The following is a 17,902-nucleotide window of genomic DNA, read 5'->3' as shown; positions in this document are numbered from 1 at the left end:
GACATAAAGAGCAAGAAACATCAGCTTGATTCCAACTCTAAGGCAACGTGAGGCGTGAGTCCAGTCCCGTCTACGCGCTCATTTGAAAGGACTAACTGGACATGGCAGTCAGAAGCCTGAGCATTCAGTGTTGTGCTGCGCACCAGCAGCGAGGTGTGTAACTACATTGAATTACAGGTGTGTGATCTGTCACTCGGACATCTTCTTGTCTAATGACTAGACAGAATGGATGTATAGAATACACGCTGTGTATGGTACTGTGATGTACAACCAGACCATGTATTTTTTGAAAAAGTACTGCAAACACTGCTGGCTCTGTTTTCTTACTGCAGTGCTGAATAATGAACAAATCTTGCACCTCAAAGTTTTCTCTTTGTTTGTAACCATTGATTCATGCCCAGTAACCTTTTGGGAAGGCAGAATTATTGACCAAGCTGCAATTGCACGTGTAACTAAAAATGTCACCTTATGCGAGTAAAGTGTAAGTATCCACAGAGCCATCAAGCCAGATGGTGAATTCAGCTGTGTGAAAATACTGTGTCTACAGGCTAAGTATTTGCATCACTCCTGGCATCTTTGAAATTGCGCTGTGTCTAAGATAGTCAAAGAACAACCCTACTACAGGTGTAAGTATTTCGATTAAGATGAGTGAGGAACACTGCTATTATTTTAGCTGTACTAGCAGATTCTTTGTACCGGTGTAAAAACCAGCAAGATAGAATATAGGAAATGTCACTAAATACTTAGAATAAAGCTGAAGACCGATCTGTGAGACAAGGCTGGCAAGGGCCAGTCGACATGGCAATGACGTAAGTACGTCATGGACCAAACAACATGTACCTGAAGGTCCCAAAGCACGGTTTGGTCACCCCTGTTTACACAGTTCAGGTGTCTGGAAGGATCTAAGTGTTGAAGAGGTTTTAGTGAGGGTGAAACGATACAGAATGTAATAATCTCCGGTACATGTATGAAATCCTCACTTCTGTTGTACCTGCTTCAGTCTCGAGCTCTTACAGCATTTCTAGACGAAGGCAAGTGCTATTGTCCTTATTTGACACAGAGACACAGATAACTTGTTCAGATTCCTTTAGGCAGAGTCTGGTCATGTACCTTTAACTCCAAAGTTAGTGCTTTTGTTACTAAATCATCTTTGGTCTACAGAACAAGTCATTTGCTAGAGAGTAGGGGCAAAGCTGGCAGTGCTATGCATCGACAGAGGAAAGAGCACTTGAGACAAACAGTGTGTGTGAATGAATGCATTTCCTGCATCATGCATTCCTTGTTAGTAACTTCAGTAACCTACTGTAGGTTCTAAAGCAGCTAATCCCACGTGAAGATAACGCGTCCTTGATCTCTTTCTACTGGTACATATTGCAGTGTGTGTCACTTCACGTTCTCTATGTCTCTACTACGTCCATCTGTACTTCTCTGCCAGACTATGGTACAATGAAGAAAAACATAACCAATGTAGGATATAATATAGAACATAAAAGACAAAAGTCAAGTTTTGGATCCTGACCCAGTACCTGAAACAGTCTCCTCCCTCCTTCTGATTCCAGCCTTTCCCACCTGGTTCTTGTCACTGAGCCCAAGTTTTTCCCCCTGCTTAAAGGGTTAGCAAATCTTCAGCACCCCAAATAAACCTTCCAGAGGCAAATTGATAACAAATGTTATGCACAGATCGCTTTTGGAGAGAGACCAAATGCTTCAGTAATGGCAAATGAATTTTAAGAAACTCTTAGTAAGGGTGCCTATACAGAGGTAGAATTTCAGGTTGTCAGGAAATCAGAAAAAGACTGAAATGTCAGAAAGGCAGCAGGAAAAGGTGGGGAGGCCGGGCTGGTAGAATGATGTCTGTCAGGCTGTCGTGTATGTGATTTGCTTTTACAATCTGCTTCATCGAAACAGCAGGAAACCTCTGACTCTGGGGAGATGAGGGAAAAAGAAGCAGGTAGCTGGACCGCAGGTACTGCTGTTCACTGGCACACACCAGAATCTGCTCGGCAAGCGCTGATTTAAAGCTTCTAGGGCTTCCACAGCACTGTTCTGATTCTCCACCCCAGTCCTCGTTAGGTAGATTACAAAAGTCTTTAGTTTTTCAGCCAGATACAGTTTTTGTAATACTTCTTATGGTTTAACATAACTATATTACTGTACAATGAAGCAGCCAGAATTTGGGATCAAAGCCTGGATCTGCTTCTTAGTCATCTTAGACTTATGTGGGGCTGTTTTGGGGAATAAGTATTTAGTGTCAGGCCCTTAAGAAGCAAGATACATGAATGTAATAGAGTAAGATACTATGTGCTTATTCCATTCCAAAAGGTTTCTGTAAAGGCTAAGTGTATGTTCAGTCAGTATGGTTTTTCTAATGTTTCAGATGAATAGAAGAAACAATGTAATTTTTTACTGTTTGAGGTTTGTTTCTATTTCCTACACTCCAATTAGTACATGAAGAAATTAAGTGATCTGTCTGGTGTCAGTGGAAGGTACGGGCTGGCTCAGAATGGCTTCTCAGAAATCCACAAACACGTGATCCTTTTTTTCCCCAGAGAAGCGGCAGGTTGAAAACAGGAAAGGCCATATTTTATCTGCTGGAATTAGTCAAGTTGTGATAACTAATAAGAGCTTCAGGGTTCAGACCCAAGTTCGCAGTCCGTCTGTTTCGGTCCGCGCGGCTCCACGCCGCAGCTGTGAGGCGGGAAGGTGTCCCCCGCAGCAGAGCAGGGAGCGCCCAGCCAGAAACCGACCGCACAGCGAACGCACGCGTGTCCTGGAGAGGTGATGACACTTGGCACTAAGGTTTACTGATAAGCTGTTGATTACTCCTTTGGTGTTGACGTATGTCACCTTTACTATGTTACTGTTACAAAGTAGTTGCAGAGAAATCAGGATTTTCTCTTAAGCTCTGTGTGTGTCGTCAATGCATCAGCGAATCAGCATGGGAGCACATTTAATTTCACTGGACAGCATCCTTTGCAGGGTAATTGCTTCAAGATGCAGCAGCTGCCTTCCCAGCACTCAGCACACCACCACCTTTCTCCGTGTTACTGACTGCTCAGGGTGCACAAACTTGTCTCGTTAACAAAGTTAGAAATTATGAGATGCCAAGTAATTCAAAATGGATGTAACGGGTACTTTTCAACCCACTGCATTTGTAGTTTGGGACATAGGTTATAAAACTCATTAACTTTTCTAAATAAGGGACCCTATTTCAAAAGGTGCGTGGGAAGCTGAGCACAAATGCAGTCGGTAGGAATCGGTACGCTAACCTCCCACATTGCATTAACGTGTCCCGCACCACAGGAGGTGGTATGGAGGAGTGGGTGGGCAAACCTCAGAACAGAGGAAGGTACTGAATCACTTGTTCCCAAGCACTCTTACCTCACAGGGTTATTTCAAGGCTGAATCCAAGTGCTGCATTATTGATGCAAACCTGTCTTTACTCCCACTTCCTCTTCTCGTTACATTTAAGAAGCACAATTTTACCGAAAGATGATGAACCGACTCCCAAAGCAAGTTCCAAACCTAGACCGCACTTGTCAGTTACTATCCAGGATTCACAAGGACATACAATTCTGCTACAGCTGAATTTAAAGACATTTTATAGTAGACCAACAAGTACTGTTGTGCTACAGACCACAGTAAACAGGAGAGACAATCAAGAACATGAAGGGCTTATATATTTGAAAGACAAGCAAAAATGAAAAGGTAAGGGCCAGTGTAGAACATAGCAGTAAAGGTGGGAAAATGAACTTGGATTCTTGTCTTAAAACCAGCTGTGACAACTGGAGTTGGCAAATCTCTCGTTCTCCTGAAGAGGGCTGAAACGAGCACTAAAGCAAGGGCGAGTCAGGAGCTGGTCAAAGTGACTGAGATTTTTATCAGGGACTTTTTTGTGTGTGCAAGGGCAGGAATGCAGTGCATAGCTTTCAAAGTCACATCTTTCTCTTAGAAAAGCGGTAATTATCATCTTCGCTAATGTATGCAAAAGATTACTTCATACAAGCAGCATTGTTGTAGCCACTTTTTGCCTATTTGTTCCAACTAATTGCTATTCATATTAATTTATAACATAATGTGTAGTTCACATATATAGTACATATTGTAATATAAGCTTTCAGTGGATGAGACAAGAAATGCAGCTTATCTGCTGAGTTCATACAGGTGTCCCAACTGCCAAAAGCTGGCAAGGGAACTGCTCGCTGGGTAAACGCTCTCTCGACAAACCAGCAATGCCTGGATCCTGCCCCGCTCAGCTCTGCGTGTGCTAGAGCCACAGAGCCACCAGGGCTGGCTCCTGGGGCCGCTGGATCGGTAGCCTTGGCCAAAGACTGCATCTTGAACCAGTCACCGCTGATTCCAAATTTGTGTTTGTTTGTCTCCTTTTACACAAAATTCAAACCTGGACTTTACTACATTGGAAAGTCTCATTGGCTTTTCTGTCAATTCTGCTCACTGAGCGGGGCTTGCACTGAAATAATACGCCAAGTAGAGAAGAAGCAGGTCTTCTTATTTGTTACTGAGTTCTCTGTTTCTGGTAATCTGCAAAACTTCTGCCTGAAAGAACTACATTTATTCCAGAGACTTATTAGATGACGCTTTAAAATTAGCTTGTGGCTTTAAACTGCAGTTCTAGAATGGCAGGGTTTCATTACAGATGTCTCTAAACCCAGTAATTACTCTCTTAACGAGCCCTTGGTGGTATTGTTTATATTTATAATTAGCTTTAGAGGGGAGACTCAATTAGTTGAATACAGCAGGGTGCAGCATGCTGGCTGAAGCCGTCGACTGATTCGAAGGTCCAGTCAGACACAATTGCCTTTTGACAAAGATCACTGACCACCACGAGTCTGCAAAACTAACGAGAATACTGCTACCTTTGGTATTCCACTTCAAACCCAAACCCAGCGATTCTCTGCTGCTAGAGGAAAGATTTTTGTTGGTTTTTAATTTTGATGTAAATCAAGCTGTCCCTCAGTTGTGTTGCTGCTGAGATCAGTGGTTTTGATTAGTTGGCATCTTTGGGGGAAGGTGGTGCCTTTGCCAGGAAACCCATTCACTGAGAGGAGGACAGCAGAAGTTGTTGTGCTGTTTCTATTGCTTCACACAGTTGTTAGAACCAGGAGAATGAGCTCCTGAGCCGATGGAAACTTTCTCACCCTACACCTGATGGCCGTCGCAGAGATAATGGGACACAACGTGGCACCAACTCAGCACGAAACTACAAAATAGAGAAGAGTGACCGAGGAATTCTTGATGTTTCATTTCTATGTTGCTAATAATAGGCAATGTCTTTGACTCTTCAGAAATAAAATCCAGAGAGGATAAGAAAGAAATACTTATCTACACGACAAGGTGATGTGAGGATAACTTGAATCTTGTGTAAGTATTTACCTGGGAAGTGCCTAACCCTAAATATTCTTTCTTGTTTAATTTCTTTCTTCAAACTCTTTTCAGACAGAATTTCTGCTCCCCATTTATTTCAGTGCTGCTTTTTCTACCTGCAGTACATTTCTAACCTGCAAACGTGTCCACAAAGCCTAGAGTAGCTCCATGGAAACTGAGCTATTCCTTTTCAGGCTGACTAATTTTTCCTCATGTAACTGCCAGCTAGAAGATGATCTGGCATAGCTAACGCATCCAGACAGGTTGAATGTACAGACAAGAATGTATTCACAAAGACTGATGGTTTGCTACTTTGCTTTACAAATTATTTTCCATATTTAAGTGCTACTATTGTCTTCTGCAGTTAAAAACCGAAACAGTGAAGATATATATTGTAATCTGTTACAGTGCACACGCTCACCAAGCACACAAGCTTACTGCTTGTGCTGCAGAATAGAAAGCAAAGTTGCAGAATTCATATTAATGTTCTAATCTACTCCAGAACCCAACACAGACTCCCAAGGCTGACTGATCAAATTCTTCCCTTCATTTTAAGATAAAAAATAACCTGTTCTGAAGAAATCTAAAACCTGCTCCCCTTGCCCCTGCAAAGCCTCAAAAGAGAAAAATGACTCGTAAAGCATCTGAGATGGACCTGAGAGACCCACCCGATCTCTCTCTGAACTCAGAGAGTGTAAATTAGCTGTAAGCCCAGACCAAGAATTCTTTCGTTGGATAATGACATTACTGTGTACCACGTGCCATACATTACAGCAATGTAAAACATGTGGAAATGGCCACTAAGTTCCACATATCAGCACAGTCTTTTTTTCCATCAGTGTCCCCTTTGAACAACAAAGCCCATTTACAAGCTTCGGTTGTCCCATATCAGCTCTGACAGCAAGCGCCTGGTCACTTAGCTCATTATGGCCTTTGCACTTGATGGTTCACAAAGCAACCCCTGAAAACATGTGGGAACTGGTCTTTAACGTGTCACAGGTTCATGACACAAAGGGACGTTAATACAGATGCAGCTCTGGTGAGATCTGAAAAACCTGCCCAGAGCCTGGTGATCCCTTAGCAGCAAATCCTCCTACCCGGTACCCACAGGAGCTGTAGACACAGCCATTTGATCTGCGGTTGCTCACTGTACGATGATCCCATGCGGGTAGCGGGCGTGTGGTGGATCAATGCATATACAATGGAAGAATTCTGTACCATTTGGGAAATGAGTAGCCACCAAATCAAAAAAGGCTATAGCAAGGAAAGGGAAAAAATAACAGGCACTTAATCTCATGATTAGAGCAAACAATGAAGCATGTATTTCTATTTCTGAGACTGCAAACAGTTCAAGCTTATTTGCACAGAATCAAGCAAATCTATCTTGCAGAAGTGCCTATGAAGCAAAATTTTCCACCAAAATCCAATTTATTTGCAGCAGACTATGGCATGTAAAAGGCATTGTGATATTTAGACACCAAAAGCCATCAATGTTTTCCCTTAATATGGTCACTCAAGGACAGAGTTTAAAAAAGAACACACTCGAATGCTCAAAGAGCATTCACCCCGGTTTTCAGGGAACAGATATTACTTGGGACTGGTGTCCAAACCTCCCTGCCTTCCTCAACGTGTCCAGCAGCACTGGCAGGATCAAAGACCCGAAGTATCCATCTCATTCACGTGATGGCAATTTTCTTTTTTTCCTCTCTACTCAGGTTGTATTTTGTCATTTAGCAGACAATTATTTATCAAGACACGCAAGGGAACAAAGAGAAGCTAAAGTGAAATAGAAAGTTCATTGCATACACAGCTGCACATAGCACAGCTTACATATATGGTGTTTGGTTTTTTTTTTGCTTTAACACAAAACATCATTACTGTAAATCCAACTTTGCTGCCCTTTAACATCAGTTATACAAACAATTGTCTTAAAATCGTTAATGAAATAGTATACAAGCATCCACTGTTTAATAGGAGCATCAATGAACCTGCAACCTGTAAGAAACCGTGCTCTTTTTTCTTCAGTAGTTCTATTTGTAGACACGCTGTAGGTGAGTGGGAAGCTTGCCGAAGTGAACTCACGACCAATGAAAGTATTAGAAGAAAAAAGGGTTCATTGCTATGGAATTGTTGAGGGAAAAGCGTAGCATACACATTTAAAAAAATGAAAATGTGTATCACAGGTCTTAGGTTTCCTATTTGTCACATAGCTGATGCAGCACGTTAACACTCGATAGTCTCCATTGCCATAGCAACACATGCTTGTCAGGTTGGGGCTGATGTGATGCTGGCAGCTCCCTGCAGAAACAATCCGCTAACCCTTAAATACCTGTTTCTAGAATTCAGTAGGATTTTCATGTAATACCTTTCAGAAAGGTAACATTGTTATACAGTACAAGGTCTACATGTCAAGATAACCTATCTGATCTGAATCTGTGCAACTTGTTCTTTACTAACCCAGGGTTCTGGCCTGCTTCATGTAGGCAGGCACAGAAGTAGGTGAAGCAGGCTACAAGTTTTTATATAGCAAATTGTAAATGAAAAGAATCAGATGGGGCACTCTCTTAGCATTTATGTAGTAGTAAACAAACACTGGATATCATCCTGCTCCCTTTGGAGCAGAGAGCCCTTTGCCCTTCCTTTCACTGGCTAAAGAAGTTCATGCAGTTTGAAGCTACAGTCGATCATGACACACAGGTAGCATTAGCACCATGCACAGCGGGACTGAGGGAGGGGTGCGGAGTTATGTGATTTGTGCAAGTTTATGTACAAAGTTGGCAGCTTTGGTTCAGTCATTACTACATTATAATTATTATTATTACATATGCTACCATTTATATTTTCATAATTACCTGACTAAAAGAGAAGCAAGCAATATAAAAGATCCCTTAGTTAATGCTTCCCACTTTGCCTGGTTCTAGGAATTCAGCACACAGACTACTAAACCTGGTTTCTATCGTGATATGCTGAGGTTTAGAACCTTGGCACATTTTTCATCAGTCAAGTGTTGCTACATTTTAAAAGCGATGCAAATCAAAATGTAATGTCCCTAGAAACTGAGGACTGGAAAATGCTGAAGTGTAGCTACACGTTAAACTCAATATCTCATTATTCATGCTTTTTGGTTTTACTTTTTTTCTGTCGAAGTTGGATGGACTCCCTTAACGTAGGGTAAATAAAGAGACTTACATGGAAATGTTGCCTCAGACATAGAACTATATCTTGAAGAATTGCTAGAATCGGCTTACTTACATATACTTGTTTATTCTGTATTGGTAGAGCAAATTATTCAAAGGACCAGGTAACATTTCTAATAATGTATGTAATAAAATAATATAGCTTTTCTTCATGCACTTGGAAAGAGTTCAGACTGCTTTGGGAGGTTAAAAACTCCACCTCCTATGGCCTTGTTTTCTGAAGCACTAGCACACATTTGTTAGGAGACACCTGTACTCTAGGGAATGTTGCAGAGACAAGGCAACCAGCAGGTACCTTAGTAACTGCCAGCACCTGGTAGGTGCTTTTAACTTTGTATTATGTAGCACTATTTGCTTTATATGTTTTTCAATCATTATTACAAGGCTTATGAAATGCTTGGACTTGGAATGACTACAAAATTGCCCATGTTTCTTTGTATCAGGTGGTTCACCTTTATCTCCTAAGGACTGGTTGCTCAGGGCAATGTTGTATCAAAAAGAATTCTCGTAGGATGCGAGTAATTCCCCACATCCCGAGTTCTCTGTATCACGCTGCAACACGATTTGCCAGCTGTATCTTTTTTCTTCTAAACAAGACACTAGACAGAAGCAGAATCCAAAGTAACCATGCTCTCTAATCTAAATGAACTTTGTGCAAACCTAGGCTAACATTTAGAACAGTGGCTCCTCAAATATTTCCATTTGGGACCCAAGTGCAATAACTAACAATCTGTTGGATTTACAAATCTAAAAGTAAGCTAATTGTACTCCTTCAGCTTGGAAATAAGATGGTAAAGGAGGAGTCTCATACCATAACTGGCAATTCTATATATTTTTAGAAATGTTGATAAATTACCTTGAAACTGTTCTGCAATAGGTCAATCAGGTCCTCTTCCTTTATTCACATTTCTGCTATATTCCATCTCATGTCTTCTCTTTTTTGCTAATGGCTAAAAAAAAGAATTTATATATAGTTAAAAACCCCATCACCACCACAGAATTCTCTTAGATCAAGTAATAGTCTTTCTAGAACAAGGAAATTAATGCAAAATTTATTCTACTCCTACCTTCAACACAAGGCACTGAATTACAGAGTACCGTTACATCGGCAACTGGCATGGCTGGCCATACAAGCTGGTATTTGGGTGCATTTCAGGAGAATGTCAGAATACCAGAAAACCAGGAAAGCGGCAGGAGATAGCCATTCACATTCCCCGGCAACGGAGCTGCATCACATACACCAGCTCTGCAGCAGCTGTTCCTGTAATTTGGCCTCAACAAATCTCTACCAAGAGAGGTCCCAGTTCTTTTAAGAATCTGTTATAATGTTTAGTACAAAGAAAGAAAAAGCCTCAGACCCAACTCATACCATAACTGCTCCAAAAGTACACAGAAGTTCTTCTTTCCAGCAGATACATAAAAACAATTTATCTCTATTGCCTTGTACATACCAAGAGACTGTTAGCACAGCATGTAAACTTGAAGCAAAGGACAGCTGTTTTCTGTTCTTGCTCTTTTTCTTTATGACAGTGCAGTTCCTTAAACGATGCCGATGAGGAGGAAAACGAGTAAGAGCAGTGCTCGTCGTGGAGCTACTCAGCCTGCTAAATATGTATTAGCGTGACTGCTGTCAATCATAACACTCAGCCCTGAGGAGATGCAGAGAGCCTTAATAAATCCATACAAACTGCAGTTCTATAATTTTATCCTATCCTATGCTTGTAATACACAGTATATTTCAAAGTACTGAATGAAGTACGGAATATTTAAAGTATCCGAAGCTGCCCTGTAAAGCCACATAAAAGGCACGTAAGTGTTTACTTATTTATTCCACTAAATTCACCTGTGAGAAAGCCACGCACTCCTTTTGCTGCAGCTGCTGAGAAACAACTGCCTGTTCTGCACAGTAAAACTGAGACTCAGGAGACACAAGCTGGTCCTGGGCAGCTGCTGTGTCCCACGGAAACACTCCACAGCTTGGTGAAAGAGCCGTGGAACTACAGCTACACTGCACTCGCGTGAATTCACGTGTGGGAAGGCTGCAGCACACCGCATTTCCTACTACTGCACACTACCCTTGTATTTTTCACTAATACATAGAGAGCTGGTATAAAATTGATTTTTGCCCAACCAAGTGTCCTGGGCTCCAAAAGACACACACAATATGCAATCCAAATACCCACACAGTAAGTGTGTGTGATTATTCAGGCAAAAAAAGTATGTGCACACATACAAATGTAAATTTGATTTGCTATGCTTACATACCCAGGCTATAAAGCGATAGCAATGTTGCTATGGAAACAGGTTCTCAGCAAAAGTAGGAGATCACACATGACAGGCAGCACACTTTTGGATGGTTTCTGTACCTGTTCTGTCAGGGTGGACAGCAAACACCCCAAAGCATAAGGCTACCTTAAAGCCTCACGTGCCCTGACCTGTCATGAGGTTTCATTGAGAATTTTGCATTACACTTGTTTTTTAAGGATTCTGCAGAGCACCACTTGCTTCCCGGTCAGCCTCCCAGCGGTGCCGGAACTCTTCCCTCATCTTCATATTCTTTACCTTTCATTTGGAATTTCCTATCTTCTTACCAGGTCCTCTCTTTTGTTTCGTTTTCCTCTAAACATACTCACAACACTCACTCACTCATTCATTCTTCCTGCCCATTGTAAACCAGCCTACCTACCTACCTACCTTCCCTCCTTCCTTATTTACAGGACCTTTTCAAGCCTCCTCTGCCTATTTTGCAGCCTGCCTTCTCTCACAGCATCACCCCTTGACAAAACACACAGCACTATCCACATTTCCTCCAGCAGAGAGGCCTGCAGACATACAGAGCCACAGCAACGATACTTGGAGCAGTATTTTTTCATTCAACAAAACTGGAGGTGTATTTCTTCCTCCCATTTCCTCGAAAGGCAGCAGAGGAGGCAGAGTCACCTCTCCCATGACAAGAGGCCAGGGCTCCATCAGTAACCGCAGACGGCACACAGCTTCTACACAAGTACTTTGAGATGGTCGACAGAGAAAGAAGGTGCCAATGTGGCAGTGTTCTAGAAATGTTTCATCGGTTCCTTCTTTTCATATGTCCACGAGAATGTCATTAAAGATTTTTGGAAATCTTGACATAAAAAAGGTATTTCATGTCTTAATGTGACTTAACATGCATCGAAGAACTCTATAAATGAATAACTTGCATGAATAGCATCCTGTCCTTAGGTATAGACGCCATATTGTACTCTACTTGACATTCCAAGCTGTTAGTCAGACACCGGAAGCATCAAGAAAACATTATCTGAAGTGGAAGGTAAGATATTCATCTGAGTTCTACTTCTCCAGTTTTCTGATCTCTTCTTGTTCCATGATTATTTCTCTGCGTCAACATTTCCAGGAATTTGTAAGTCAAATATAGAATTTTTAAATGCCAGCAGCTCAAGCTCCATCTGGGATCTGAACAGTCAAGCTGAGCTCCTTCTGCTACACGCAATCCTCACACCATCACTACCAATAAATAGTGGGAAATCAGAGTTCCACAGACAGATTTGCTAATGATCTGCAGGACAATTCACTCTTTCACACTCTTACTCTTACTCTTATTCTGACTCCCATAAAACCTAATTTTGTAAGATAACATTTTTCAATCTCGGTGAATCCGAATTTCTCAGATAATTCTAAATTCATGTGCGTACTTAATAAATATTTAAAAACTCTGAATATGAGTGGCACATCTATATGAAAATCCACTGAACAGGTGTATAACATCAATTTGGTTGAGCGATAGTGGAACGTATGATTCGCCTTTTGGCTTTGCTCTAAGCAGCAAATACTAGCTTCTGGAAAACTCTTCCTACAATTGATATGACAGCAAAATTTACTTTCTCTGACTTAGAGACACTCCAATGCACTGACCAGTGCTGAGCCCCTGTCCGGGCTGGTGTGCTGGGCAGCTGAAACCCTCCCTTCTGAAAGGAGGAGTCACGTTCACGTTACTGCGAAGAGGCGAAGTTCATGACTTCCGAGGCGGTTGGTCAGGGCTCCCTTCAGCCTGTAACTACGAAAGACCTGAAGTGGACCAACGACCACTGCTGCCAACAGTTCACGTCCGGCTGTGGACAGGGTATAGCACAGTTTACAGAAACCCGGAAGACAAAATTTAACATGCAACAAGAGTGCTGTTAGAATTGGACTATACATATACAAATAGAAGCGGTTTCTGAGTTACTCTGTTTACAATTAATGTATTCAATTAATTAAAAAAGCAAGATCTGCAGTTTTCTATTGTATATCACCTGACATTGACTTTTGAATAGTACTGCATTTTCGTAAGAGATATAATTTAATCTTTTCCATATATACTCTATTACTACAAATGCTGCTAACTCATAAATACAGTGATTCTGAAGCTTGCCATCATAGTAAGATTACTCACTGTAAAAGCCATTTCCCTTCTTCAGCTTGAACCAGGGGAAGTTATCTTTGGCTGACAAGGACTTTAAATAGTTCCCATCTCAGATTAGATGGCTGCTTCTACACTGCCTGAAACTGTTAAAAATGATGCTAATTTAGAAAATTGACACAACACAGTGAGTACCTTCATTTCTGCTTGCTTGTTTTGATAAAATGATGACATATCCTTATGTGAGTTACTGTGTGAGAAGGGAAAAAATAAGTACCAGGTAATAATAAAATCAACCTTGTAAAAGGACTTTAACACCAAAATAGCTTCTACGTATGTTCTAAGATGCCAACAACGGGCTGACATACCCAACGATGGATCAAAACAGGGAAAGTCCATTCCTATAATTAATTCAGATTCTTTGAGAACTGCTAAAATTCTTTGTCGTTGTTGCTTTGAAGATCAAGCTTACTAAGCAACAAGATATTCCTTTTAAAATAGCAAGACTCTCTTTCATTTCCTTAAAATCACAGTTCTGGAAAACTTTCTTTCCTGCATTTTAACAGTATCTTTCAGAAGCTCATAAGAATTAAGAGGTTTTCATCCTCAAAGCTCTGGTTTAACATCACTTACACAGTGGCGCTGCCCTTTGGACAAAAACGCTGGCTTTCAGAAGGAAGCTTTAGTTCTTTTAAAGCAAGGACGACTTTAAGATGAATGTTAAGTGGGGAGATACATTATGAGTTCTTTTCCAGGTTTAATCAGAGCATGACAGAACACCACGGTGGGGTGTATTTCAATCCATCCCTTTCGCATAGATCAACATGTAACCTCTTCAGCCCACTATCCTTGATTTTAGGGTTGAAATTCACATTTGATTTAAAATGGATGCTCATCAAATTACACTTTTCTAGTTAAATCCACAGTGTGGATTGGTGACAAAACCTATAAGTTCTGGCTATTTACTGACCACTTGGTGGATACACAGCATAGCATCCAATGACAAAGCCACCCTATGGCTCTGATTCAGCAAAGCAAACAAGTGTGTTTTAAACCTTTACTGAAATAGGACTTAGGAGATATTATTTCAATCTTACTTTTGATTGAATCTCAACTGGGAGGCAGAATCACATCCCCCAGTTTGGTTGCCTGATTCAGAGAAAACTAACTCATCTGCACATTTTGTCCTGAGTTTTGAATGTTCAATTCCAAACACTGGGATAATAATTTTGAACATAATTTTGTATTTAAACTAAGGAAATGAAAGAAAATTGCTCCCTGTGGCACTGTTAGTCTCAGTTTTTCAAGTTTTTGACACCCCGTGGTCCCCCAGCCCAAATACAGAAGCCTTTTTTTCCTCAGAAAAACACACTTTTAAACAACATTCTACTTGAATGCATGGCGTCCCACCTCTGTTGGTATGACACAAGCACAGTAAGTCACTGTTGTCATATTCAGCTTATCACAAGGATGTTCCATTGCATTACAAAATGAGTATTCCTTACAAAACCTCTGGGGTTATTGAATTCTTCCCTCTCCAGCTAGATGCATTTCGAAGCCCTTAGAAACTGCTTCTGTTTGTAATGTAACTTCTTCATAAATATAACATAAAGCACGCACTCTTACAAAGGACATTGCAGATAGCAGCATTACCTGGGGCATGAACATCAAACAGCACGGCTGTAGCTGGGCAGACAGATTTTGAATAGATATGTATCCACAGACAACAAGGGTCAGTGAGCAGAGCACTGGGTGCAAATACTAAAGTAATCATTCAGTAAAACATTGTCTCTTTACTGTATATACACAGTGTATTCCTGAACACCGAACATCTCAGAAAACCACCAGCTCCCAGTGTCCCGTGGATGAAGCCGGTGTCAGGATTTGGCAGCTCGGCTCCTTCGGGCAGTTGAACGCTAGATGGCACATCGCACCACCAACTGGGTCCTGAAGGGCGCAAACATCGCTGGCCTGTACCAGAGCGGCCATCGAAACAGCCGCTGCAGTCCACAGACCAACACTTCCACTTCAGCTCCTCCTCTTGTTTCCGTCAGGTATGCTTCAGGTCTGTTTTGACAGGTGCCCGAAGGCTACCGAGGTGATAGAACAGTATTAAATACGCTGGCTCAACTTCTGAAATAGGCCTTTGAAGAATAAATTTCATACACTATTCATAGGTAGTTGTTTCTCTTCAATGTACTGCTAAATTAATCCTATCAGGTTTTATTATACACTAAATATCTATTCAATATATGCTCAATAACCACAGGAGTCATAAGTTTGAAGTTATGCTTTTTTCCCCAAGCTTTGCAAAATAGCACCATCGAGTTTTACTGTCACTACCGATGCAGCCCTGTAAAAAATTATTTTAATTCAAAGTTTAGAGCACTTGATGCGATTATCAAATCTGGAACCTGGAACTGATAGCAACACAGTGGTTTTTTAATATTAAAAATCAGTAAGAATATGAAGTCGAGGTGTAGTTGCCCAGACCTCATTTTTCCATAAGTAATGTTGGATCATTGACAGTCGAAATAAACCACAAGGCTCAGAAGCTAAGCAAGCATTATTCTCAACTGATGCCTCAATCACTTAACATAATATGTTTGTTCATATACATACTACAGGTAAAGGCATGTGAACAAAAAAGAATTATCCATTAAGTAAAATATAATATATCTAACGAACACATTTTTTTCACACAAACGACGTTTTTCCCTTTGTCAGAATCACAGAATCGCCTTGGGTGGAAGAGACGCTCGAGATCGAGTCGAACCGTTAAGCTGAACCTGGCACTAAGCCATGTCCCTAAGAACCTCATCTACGCATCAGGTGAGCAGAAAACATAGCAGGCACTATTTGTATTTAATGAAACAATTTTTCCCTTGCTTCCTAAAACGTGATTATTTCTAAAGATGTTTTTTCTTATTTAAGAGTGACTTTATTACACTGGAGCTATTTACATCATGTCTTACATGTATTGGTCTTAATTTTATAATTCTATAAGACTTTTTTTGAATACAACTGCTAGTAGAATTCTTGCGTATTTTTTGTGAGAGATATCCAGTTATCAAAGGAAGAACTCACCCAAAAATAGAGATCAGCCTTCAGCCTACCCCACAGCCTTCATGTAGTCGCTTCCCCACAATCCTTGGCAGCACAGTTAGATTTCGTGAGCATGGCAAGAAAGGACTGCAAAGATAATATTAAACTCTGGTTTCCAGACATGTTAATAATAGTTTGTACTTTTGCACGAGCAGTCCTGAATGGTTTCCAAGCCGGTCTTGTTCTCCAGACAGGCCTGTCCTGCTGAGCAGTGCGGGGAAGGGACAGAGAGAAGGGCGCCCCGAACCAGCCTTGTGCAGAACTGGAACATCGGCCTCACCACCGCGAGATCTGGATCCTCCGAAAGCCCCGATTCCCAGACTACAAACCCACTGACATCTGCCTTGAACACTGCGATATTTTACTGCATTTTGTCCTGCACATATTCATACTTCGGTACACTGTATTTCATAATCTGCAGTGCAGGACGCAATTTAGATATTTAAACATTTATCTGCATAAACAAGCGTTATGGTCAGACGTATAAATTAAATGCACCAGACATGGATCATAATCAACACACAGTTATCAAGTGATGGAAACTTCTTCACTTACTGGTCTTTTCTGTCTTTTACCTTCTTTCTCCATTAAGGAGCCAAGATTCCAGTCCCAAGACCGCACACGTATCAGTGCAGTTGTACTCCCCACGTCACGGCTGTGGACTCTTGGCTTAATTTTTAACAGTAGCCTTTTCTAATCACAGTGGACCCAATGGTGAAAGCTTTCCTGCTCAGGGTTTGGAGCTTTCTAAGCAACCAGTATATTTTATTCACCAGGCAACTACTAAGTATATTTTTAGACCTGTAAATAAATATCTGTGATTCACCTAGGTATTATATTTGTGATGCATGGCTGCACAAAAACCTTTACATTGGACCTGTATTTCATATGCCTTGTAACAGCTCGAAAACCTTTAAGTAGGAACTGGCCGGCAGAGTATTTTTAAGCTACACTGATGTCTGATGCATGAATCCAGTAATAAAGCACACAATAATCTCTGGGTAGGAACTGGCATGCACTTCTTTTCAGCTCTACCCCAAGAATAAAAAATGAGAGCCTCTCCTTTCAAAACGGGCGATAAAGCAAGATCTTGTAGAGAAATAACTCAGTCAGTGGAAGGCAATGCTCATAGCTGCCTGCATATAAAGGCAAGGAAACAAGAGTAAAGACAATTCAATTTCATCTAAATTGAGACCAAAATCTAAAATGTTCAAAATCACAATGTAATTGCAGGACAGAGAAGTTATGTGGTTGCCATGGCTGCCTTCAGATGCCTTGATATGCTTTCTTTTCTTTATATTAATATTTAGTCTTAACTCTGAACTAACCTTGAATTTATCTCTGTTACTGCTGTATCAGCCATTTTTCTTCAGAAGTCTATTCCACCTCCTAATGTCTTAAACTGCTAAGGCCAGACAACCTTGGGATAATGAATCTCACTGTTCGACATTTCAATTCAGTATTTTACATGGTAAAAACACGTACTTTAACATCTAGTTCATTTGGCAAGCAAAAATAACTGTGGTTAAACAGTTACAGCCTTATTGATCTTCTTAGCACCATTTCTCTTCTCTCTGGGTAGCCGCTCAGCCTGCAATAAGGCTCTGTAGCTGGATAAGATGGTTTTCTCCACTAACACAGGAAAAAAGCCCATGGTGTTCTAAGCACAGTCAGGCAACCAAGATACTAACCAGAGCTATTTTGGTAGCAGCAGCACCTCACAAAGATGTGGGCTCCACAAAGACAATGTGGTTAAAACTATGACTCAAGGAGGTCAAAGTGTCAAAAATAGCTTTCCCTCAAACACAGCGATCAGGCT

The 17,902-nt window shown here is 41.0% G+C and overlaps 1 long non-coding RNA gene across 2 annotated transcripts in view; it reads right to left on the bottom strand.

Annotated features, from left to right (window-relative positions):
- LOC139829046 (uncharacterized) overlaps positions 1–17,902 on the bottom strand; it is a 56,644-nt gene that overhangs the window by 5,007 nt on the left and 33,735 nt on the right. The window contains exons 1-2 of one of the 2 annotated variants that reach the window (XR_011741262.1): positions 16,639–16,760; positions 9,439–9,532 (exon numbers count right to left, since the gene is read on the bottom strand). This is a non-coding gene — a long non-coding RNA (uncharacterized lncRNA). Of the gene's footprint in view, positions 1–9,438; positions 9,533–16,638; positions 16,761–17,902 lie in introns of those variants that run through there. The other variant, XR_011741263.1, reaches the window with a different exon arrangement.

Source organism: Patagioenas fasciata, chromosome 13 (genome assembly GCF_037038585.1).
Source record: "Patagioenas fasciata isolate bPatFas1 chromosome 13, bPatFas1.hap1, whole genome shotgun sequence".
Taxonomy (NCBI): domain Eukaryota; kingdom Metazoa; phylum Chordata; class Aves; order Columbiformes; family Columbidae; genus Patagioenas; species Patagioenas fasciata.
This window is presented reverse-complemented; position numbering and strand designations above follow the sequence as displayed.